This window comes from Chrysochloris asiatica, unplaced genomic scaffold, assembly GCF_000296735.1.
Source record: "Chrysochloris asiatica unplaced genomic scaffold, ChrAsi1.0 scaffold00371, whole genome shotgun sequence".
Taxonomy (NCBI): Eukaryota; Metazoa; Chordata; class Mammalia; order Afrosoricida; family Chrysochloridae; genus Chrysochloris; species Chrysochloris asiatica.
The window spans coordinates 1534819-1543354 of NW_006408889.1; positions in this window are offsets into that span (position 1 = coordinate 1534819).

Consider the following 8536-nt stretch of genomic DNA (forward strand, 5'->3'; position numbering starts at 1 on the left):
GTCTCTTATGCTGTCTCAAAAATGTATATGAAATGAAGAAATCATTAGTTTTGCAGAATTCTACCATGTGATCTCCAGCATCATTTCTATCACCAAGGCCATATTTTCCAACTACTGATACTTCCTCTTTGTTTCCAATCTTTGCATTCCAATCGCTAGTAATGATCAATACATCTTGATTTCATATTTGATTAAATTCAAAATAAAGAGGTTTATAGAATGCTTCTGTTTAATCCTTACCGGCTTTAGTGATTGGTGCATATATTTGAATAATAGTGGTATTAACTGGCCTTCCCTCAAGGCACATAGATATTATCCTATCACAGACAGCATTGTACCTCGTGACTGATCTTGATATGTTCTATTTGATAATGAATGCAATACCAGTCTTCTTCAATGTGTCATTCCCAACATAATAAACCATGAGTTTGTCAGATTCAAAATGGACAATACCAGTTCAATAATGACTAAGATAAGGAGCTTTGGTAGTGTAGTTGTTATGAATTGGTCTGTGAACCTCAAGGTTAGCAGTTCGAAACGCTCATCTGTTCTGTGGAAGAAGAATGAGGCTTTCTGCTACAGTTAAGATTTACAGCCATGGAAACCCTGTAGAGGGTCACTGTGAGTCAGAACTGACTCCATAGCACATAACCATCACCACCACCAACGCCTAAGATATCACTGTTTATGGATTACATTTCATTTTTGACAATTTCTAATTTTCCTTTTGGTACAGTGACTCTGTGCATTCCTTCTCTGTAGATTCATACTTCGTAAATTCCATGTTCCAATTATTAATGGAAGTTTATATGTTTGTCTTCATTTTGAGTTTTGCCCCATCAGCAAATGAAGCTCTGGAGGGCTTTATTTCCAGTAGCTAAATTCCATTTGAGTCATCATGGTGAACTCTACTTTAACTAGGCAGCTCTTCCTCAGTTGCATTTTGAGTGTCTTCCATCTGGAGGGGCTCCTTTTCTGGCACTGAATCTGACAATATTTCTCTGACATTCATAAGATTTTAAGTGACTAAATATTTGGAAGTAGGTTTTCTCTCATTTCTAGTCTTTCTTTGTCTGAAAGCTCATCTGAAACCTGTTCACTGTGGGTGACCCTGATGGTATTTAAAATACCTGTGGCATAGCTTCCACAATCAAAGCAACTCACAAACCACCTCAGTATGACAAACTGACAGACGAGTGGTGGTGATTTGATATATATAATCTAAATATGAGATTACAGTATGCAACTATTTGGAGAAGCAGTTAGATTGCTACTTTTATTCTTTTTTCATTTAAATCAAGGTGACTATTATTAAGGGCTGTTAAGGTATTTTTTAAATGTAAAAAGTTCACAAATATTTTTGGCAAAAAGATGGTATGACATTCTGACATAGCACAGGTGTCATCCTGAGTATGCTGTGACAAATATTTATATCAGTTATCTTGTCACTACTTTGTGATTCATATATTTAATTCAGGAGCTCTGGTATGATGGTGGATAATGATCTGGACTGCTAATGACAAGGTCAGTAGTTTTACTCTACCAACTGCTCCCATATAGATTTACAACCTTGGAAACCCTATACAGAGTTGCTATGAGACAGAACTGACTTAGTGGCACTCAATAGCCAGCATCTCAATATTTAATTTCATGCACTTTTTCCAAGATATTAATTGGCTCACTTTTCAGTAAATACTTTAAATGGTAGTGAGTCTTGATGTGGCACTGTATATTAATGTACTAGATTGCAAGGTCAATTTGAACCTCAAGGTGATTGTTGAAGTTCACCAGTTGTTCCTTGGAAACCCTAGACAGGGTTACTATGAGTTGGAACTGACTCGAAAACCTTTAACAACTACAACAAGATCCCAAGAGCTAAAGGAATATTATTTATACATGGTGGTGGATGTGTGCCTTGGAGTTAGTTCCAACTCATAGCGACCCTGTACAGGGTTTCTGAGACTATAAATCTTTACGGGAGAAGTACACCTCATCTTTCTCCTGCGGAACAGCTGGTAATTTCGAACTGCTGATCTTGCAGTTTGCAGCCTGATTATTAACAACTACGATAGATAGACATGTATTTTATGAGCTGTTTGGAAAAGAAACAATCAGCTTTGAATGTATTCATCTTGAAAGAATAGCGTAACAGCCCTAAATTAGTTTTCACATGTTTTTGAACATAGTTATATGTTCAAAAACAACATATTTTTTTTGTTATATTGATTTTCTCTCATCTTGTCTTTTTCTCGTTTCTCCTCCTATCCTTCAACTATTTCATCTGAGAAATGGGATTAATGACTTCCCCATATATTATGATGATTAGGACTTCCTGTTTTGGGGCGGGTAAACAGAGACAGAGATTGACAGCTCCTCTTCTAAAGCACAGAAAAAGCAGAGAAAGAGCAGTCCACAGAACAGCTGCAGAGTTTTGGATCTTGTTTAAGGTTCCGGGCACCAGTTTACCATGACCAGTTTTGAAGAAATCTAACTGCAGAAGCAAAATATGGCAATTTCTGAATTGGTCAGGCATCTGCGTCATCCAGCGGTCAGAGGACCTGAGGTTGGAGAGCAGAGCCACAAGTAAGCGGAGACAGTGACCCAGCCCTTGAAGTCGCAAAGCTGCATGTCTGGAGGGAGAGATGTAACCAATATTTCATCTTTTACTTTTCATTTTTCACATATCTTTCCTCTTCACTCTGATTGCACCCTCACTGCCCAGCCCAGATGCCTTCAGGCGGGTGGAAGCACACCCTCAATAGGGTCCAGTATTGTACCCACAGGTTTCCCATGCCACAGGTAGGAAACCCACAGGCTGCTTCTTATGATGTCTGCCTCTAGGACCCAGCCCCAAAGTTGACCTGGGTGGGATACTTTATCCCTGCCAGCACAACAAAAGCCACTGGAAAGCCAATCACAATTTTATTTTTGTTTTTGATTGGTGGTTTTATATTGTTTCTGTTTTCTGTTTCTTTTGGCCTCACTCTTTTCCCAGGGGATGGAGCTTTCTCCCCCTGCCTTATCCAAGAAGAGATAGCAACTGTGCTCATATAGCCAAGCTACAAGCATACCCTATACTACCCTACCATCTGGTCAAGGACCAATACCAGCTTCTAGGCATTACACATGAAAAGGGAAGACCATCTCCAGGTCATATCCACCAGGAGATGCTCAATATGCTTAACAACACAGCAACATACATCCATTTAAGCATTAAAACCCCATATAACTACTGAAAATATCCAAGAAAGCACAATTAAAGATCTCAACACAAGTCCGAAAACAGACAAAAGTAACAGAGACAAATGAGTTGGAAGCAGACACAGACTTTCCAGAAGAAGAGCAGGGTCTGGGTCTGCCTCAGAAGGAATTCAGAAGAATGCTATGGAAATAAATTCAAAGGCTCTGAAAAGGGGTGGAGAAAAATAAGGCAGAAGTCAGGAAAGAGTTACAGGAGCAATCAAACAAGATAGATAAGGCATTGGAAACAATCCAAAACCTGCAAAAAGAAGTCCAGATGATTAATAATAAAATATCAGAAATGGACAATATACTGAAAGGGCAAAGGAGTAGAATTGAAGAGATGGAAGCCAGAACAAGGAAGCTGGAAGACAAATCTCTCAATACTGCTAAGATAGAAGAACAAGCAGGAAAAAAAAGGTTAAAAAATCTGAAGAGAGTCTCTAAGATTTATGCTGGATAACATGAAAAGGAATAACTTAAGAATTATTGGCATTCCTGAATAGGAAGAATCACAGAAGTCCTCAGAAGAGATAGATGAAGAGCTTCTGGAAAACAATGTCCCTAATATCATAAAGGATGGTAAGATAAACATTCAAAAAGCTGAATGAACCCTAGGAAAGATAGACCCCAAAAGAAATTACTGAGACATATCATAATCAAGATCTCCAAAATCAAAGATAAGGAGAGTTCCTAAAAGCAGCCAGAGAAAAGAGAAGTTCTACCTACAAAGGCATGCAATTAGATCAAGCACTGACTTCTCAGCAGAAACCATGCAGGTAAAAAGGCAATGGGGAGACATATATAAAAATCCCTAAAAGAAAAAAAAACTGCCAACCAAGAATCGTCTATCCAGAAAAATTGTCAAACAAATATAATGGTGCAATCAAAATATTCCAGGATAAACAGAAGTTAAGAGATTTTGTCAAAGCCAATCCAGAACTTCAAAAAATCCCAAAGGGAGTTCTTTGGAATGAAAACTACCAAGAACAGAAAACAACCAGGGATTAGCAGACATGGCAACACCACCTGGAACTCAGTTGACAAATAGCAGAGTTCAGAACAGAAATAAATTAGGCAGTTAATTCAGAGGACTTCTGAGGACAACCAATAATCAAAATATTAACAATGTAAAACAAAGGGAAAATATAAGAACAGAGATCCAGGTGGTGAGCTGGTTGACAAGATGGCAGGATACGATAGACTCTTAAATGCAGGGGAAACATAATAGACTATAGGGTAACCCCAAAGAAAATTAAGATTTCACAACTTACCATGAAAATGAAGATACAAGCAGACCAAGGAAACATTAAAACTAAGAAGAAACTGACAAGAAATAGCACAAAAAAACATGAACTCAGCACAAGAAGGCATGCAGAACAAAGGAAAAAACAGCACCACAAAAATTAACATAATAACAGCAGTTAATCCATACCTACCGAAAATTACACTAAATGTCAATGGATTGAATGAACCAGTGAAAAGACAGAGAGTGGCTGAATAGATAAGAAAACAAGACCCTTCAATTTGCTGCCTGCACGAGACACAACTTATACACAAAGATAAAAACAGACTAAAAGTTAAAGGATGGAAAAAAATATACCAAGCTAATAGCAATAATAAAAAAGCAGGAGTGACAATACTAATCTTTGATAAAATAAGATTTAAGACAAAAACCAGCATAAGAGATAAAGAAGGACACTATCTCATGATTAAAGGGTCAATTGAGCAAGATGACACAACCATAATTAATATCTATGGTACAAATGAAAGAAAACCAAGATACATAAAGCAAACCATAGTAGAATTGAAGAAAGTAATAGATAAACCTATAATTATAGTGGGAGATTTTAATATGCCACTTTTGAAAAGGGATAGAACAACCAGAAAGAAACTCAACAAAGCTACAGAAGAATCAAATAGCAAAATCTACCAACTTCACCTCATAGATGTGTACAGAGCATTCAATCCAGCAACAGCACAATACACATTCTTTTCTAGTGCACATGGAGAATTCTCCAGAATTGACCATGTATTAGGTCACAAAGCAAGCCTACATAAATTTACTAACATCAAAATACTACAAACCATCTTTTTAGATCACAATGCCATAAAATTAGAAATTAACAATAAGAAGACCAAGGAAATAAAGTTTAGTACATGGAAGCTGAATAACACCCTGCTGGAGAGTGACTGGATAATAAAAGAAATAAAACCTGAATTCAGAAAGTTCCTAGAAACAAATGAGAATGAAAACACAACACATCCTTGGGACATGGCGAAAGCGGTGCTGAGAGGACAATTTATTGCAATAAATGCGCACATCCAAAAAGAAGAAAGAATCAAAATTAACACATTAACACAGTATCTCCAGAAACTAGAAACAAACAAAAAGAGGGAATCTACAGTTACCAGGAGCTGTGGTAACATAGTGGTTACGAGTTGGGCTGCCAACTTCAAGGTCAGCCGTTCGAAACTACCAGTAGCTTCTCAGGAGAAAGATGAGGCATTCTGCTCCCGTAAAAATTTACAGCCTCAGAAACCCTGTGCAGGGTCACTATGAGTAGGAACCAATTCCATGGTGCTTAACAACAACAACAGTCAACAAAAGAAAAGAAATAATAAAGATCAGAACAGAAATAAATGAGATAGAAAACTATAGGAAGAGTCAACAAGACAAGAAGCTGGTTCTTCGAAAGAAATAGTAAAATTGACAAACTATTGGCAAACTTAACATTAGAAAAGAGGGCGAAGACACAAATAATATGCATTAGAAATTGGATGGGCGATATAACAAAGGAACCAAAGGAAATGAAAAGGATAATAACAGAATATTATGAAGAGTGGTACTCCGACAAATTTGAAAACTTAGAAGAGCTGGATACATTTTTAGAAAAACACGACCTACCTAAATTTGCACAGAGTGAAGCAGAAGACTTGAACAGATCCATAATAATAGAAGAAATTGATCAGGTCATCAAAAAACTCCCAACCAAAGAAGACCAGGCTCAGACGGCGTTACTGGTGAGTTCTTCCAGACATTCAGGGAAGAGTTGTCACTAATGGTACTTAAATTATTCCAGAATATAGAGGAGGATGGAAAACTTTCTAATACATTTTGTGAAGCAAGCATAACCCTCATACCAAAACTAGGGGAGGTCATCACTAAGAAAGAAAACTAAAGACCAATATTCCTCATGAACACAGATGCAAAAATTCTCTACAAAATCCTAGCCAACAGAATCCAGCAGCACATCAAAAAGATGATACATCATGACCAAGTGGGTTTCAAAGCAGGGATGCAAGAATGGTTCAACATTAGAAAAATGATCAATGTAATCCACCATATATATAAACAAGAAAAATATTTTAAAACCCCACATGATCATATGGATTGATGCAGAAAAGGCATTTAACAAAATTTCATATCCATTCCTGATAAAAACACTCAAGAAAGTAGGAACTGAAGGGAAATTCTTCAACATAATCAAGAGCAAATATACAAAACCAACAGCCTACATTACTCTCAATGGAGAGAAACTGAAAGACTTCCTTCTGTGAAAAGGAACCAGACAAGGATGCCCTTTGTTACCACTCCTATTCAATATTGTGATGGAAATCTTCACCAGAGGTATATGGCAAGATAGGGAAATCAAAGGCATCCAAATTGGAAAAGAGGAAGTAAAACTCTCTCTATTTGTAGACAATATGACATAACGGGTATAAGATCAACATCTAAAAGTCAGTTGGATTCCTCTATACCAATAACGACAGTGCTGAAAAGGACATTAGGAAAACAATACCATTTACAATAGCCTCCCAAAGGATGAAATATCTAGAAAATATGTAACCAGAGAAACAAAGGCACCCTACAAAGAAAACTACAATACACTACTACAAGAAACCAAATGAGACTTACAAAAACAGAAGAATATACTATAGTCCTGGATAGTAAGACAACATCGTGAAAATATCAATACCTAAAGCAATTTACACATATAATGCAATTCCAGTCCACATTCCAACGACATTCTTCAAAGAGATGGAAAAAACAATTACAAACTTTATATGGAAAGGAAAAATACCCAGGATAAACAAATCACTGCTTAAGAAGAAAAGCAAGGTGGGAAGCCCTTCACTTCCTGATTTCAAAATTTACTACACGACTCCAGTGGTCAAAACAGCCTGGTACTGGTACAATGAAAGATATGTTGGCCAATGGAACAAAATTGAGAATCCAGCAATTAACCCATCCACATACAGCCAACAGATTTTCAACAAAGTATCTAAGTATACTGCATGGGGAGGAGATAGTCTCTTCAACAGATTGTGCTGGTAGAATTGGAAAGCAATATGCAAAAACTGAAACAAGATACTTTCCTCACACCTTACACAGAAAGCAACTCAGCATGGATTAAAGTCCTGAATGTGAATCCCAGAATTACAAAGGCCATCAACGAAAAAATAGGGACAAATGTGAGGGCTCTAATACAGGGCATACAAAGACTACCAAACATTTTGAAAATTATGCAAACAAAAATATACAAAATATATCAATGGGCTATACTAAAAATTAAAAACTTATATGCATCAAAAGACTTCATCAAAAGAGTAAAATCTTTTGATCAGACAAGGGACTAATTTCCAAAATATATAGGAAACTACAACACCTCTACAAGAAAAGAACAAATAACCCAATTACAAAATGGGCACAGAACATAAATAAACACTTCACAAAGGAGGAGATCTGGGCAGCCAACATACATATGAAGAAATATTCACTATCACTAGCTGTTGGTTGTGTGTCGTGGAGTCGATTCCAACTCATAGCAACCCTGTACAGGGTTTACAAAGCTGTAAATCTTTATGGGAGCAGAATGCCTCATCTTTCTCCTGCAGAACAGCTGGTAGTTTCGAACTGCTGACCTTGTGGTTCGCAGCCCAATTTGTAACCACTACGCTACCGCTACCAGAGCTCCTTTAGAGAGATGCAAATTAAAACAACAATAAGATATCATTCATACAAGCAATGATAGCAAAGATCACAAAAGAAAAGGACAACAAATGTTTGTGAGGATATGGAGAGACTGGGACCCTACTACATTGCTGGTGGGATTGCAAAAGGGACAAACCACACTGGAAAATTATATGGCACCACTACCGAAGGTTTATTGACTTTATATGCTTTCATGACTACTTGAAGGCTTTCGATTGTGTGGATCATGACAAGCTATGTACAACATTGAGAAGTATGAGTATTCCAGAACACTTAATTGTACTTCTGAGAAATCTGTAC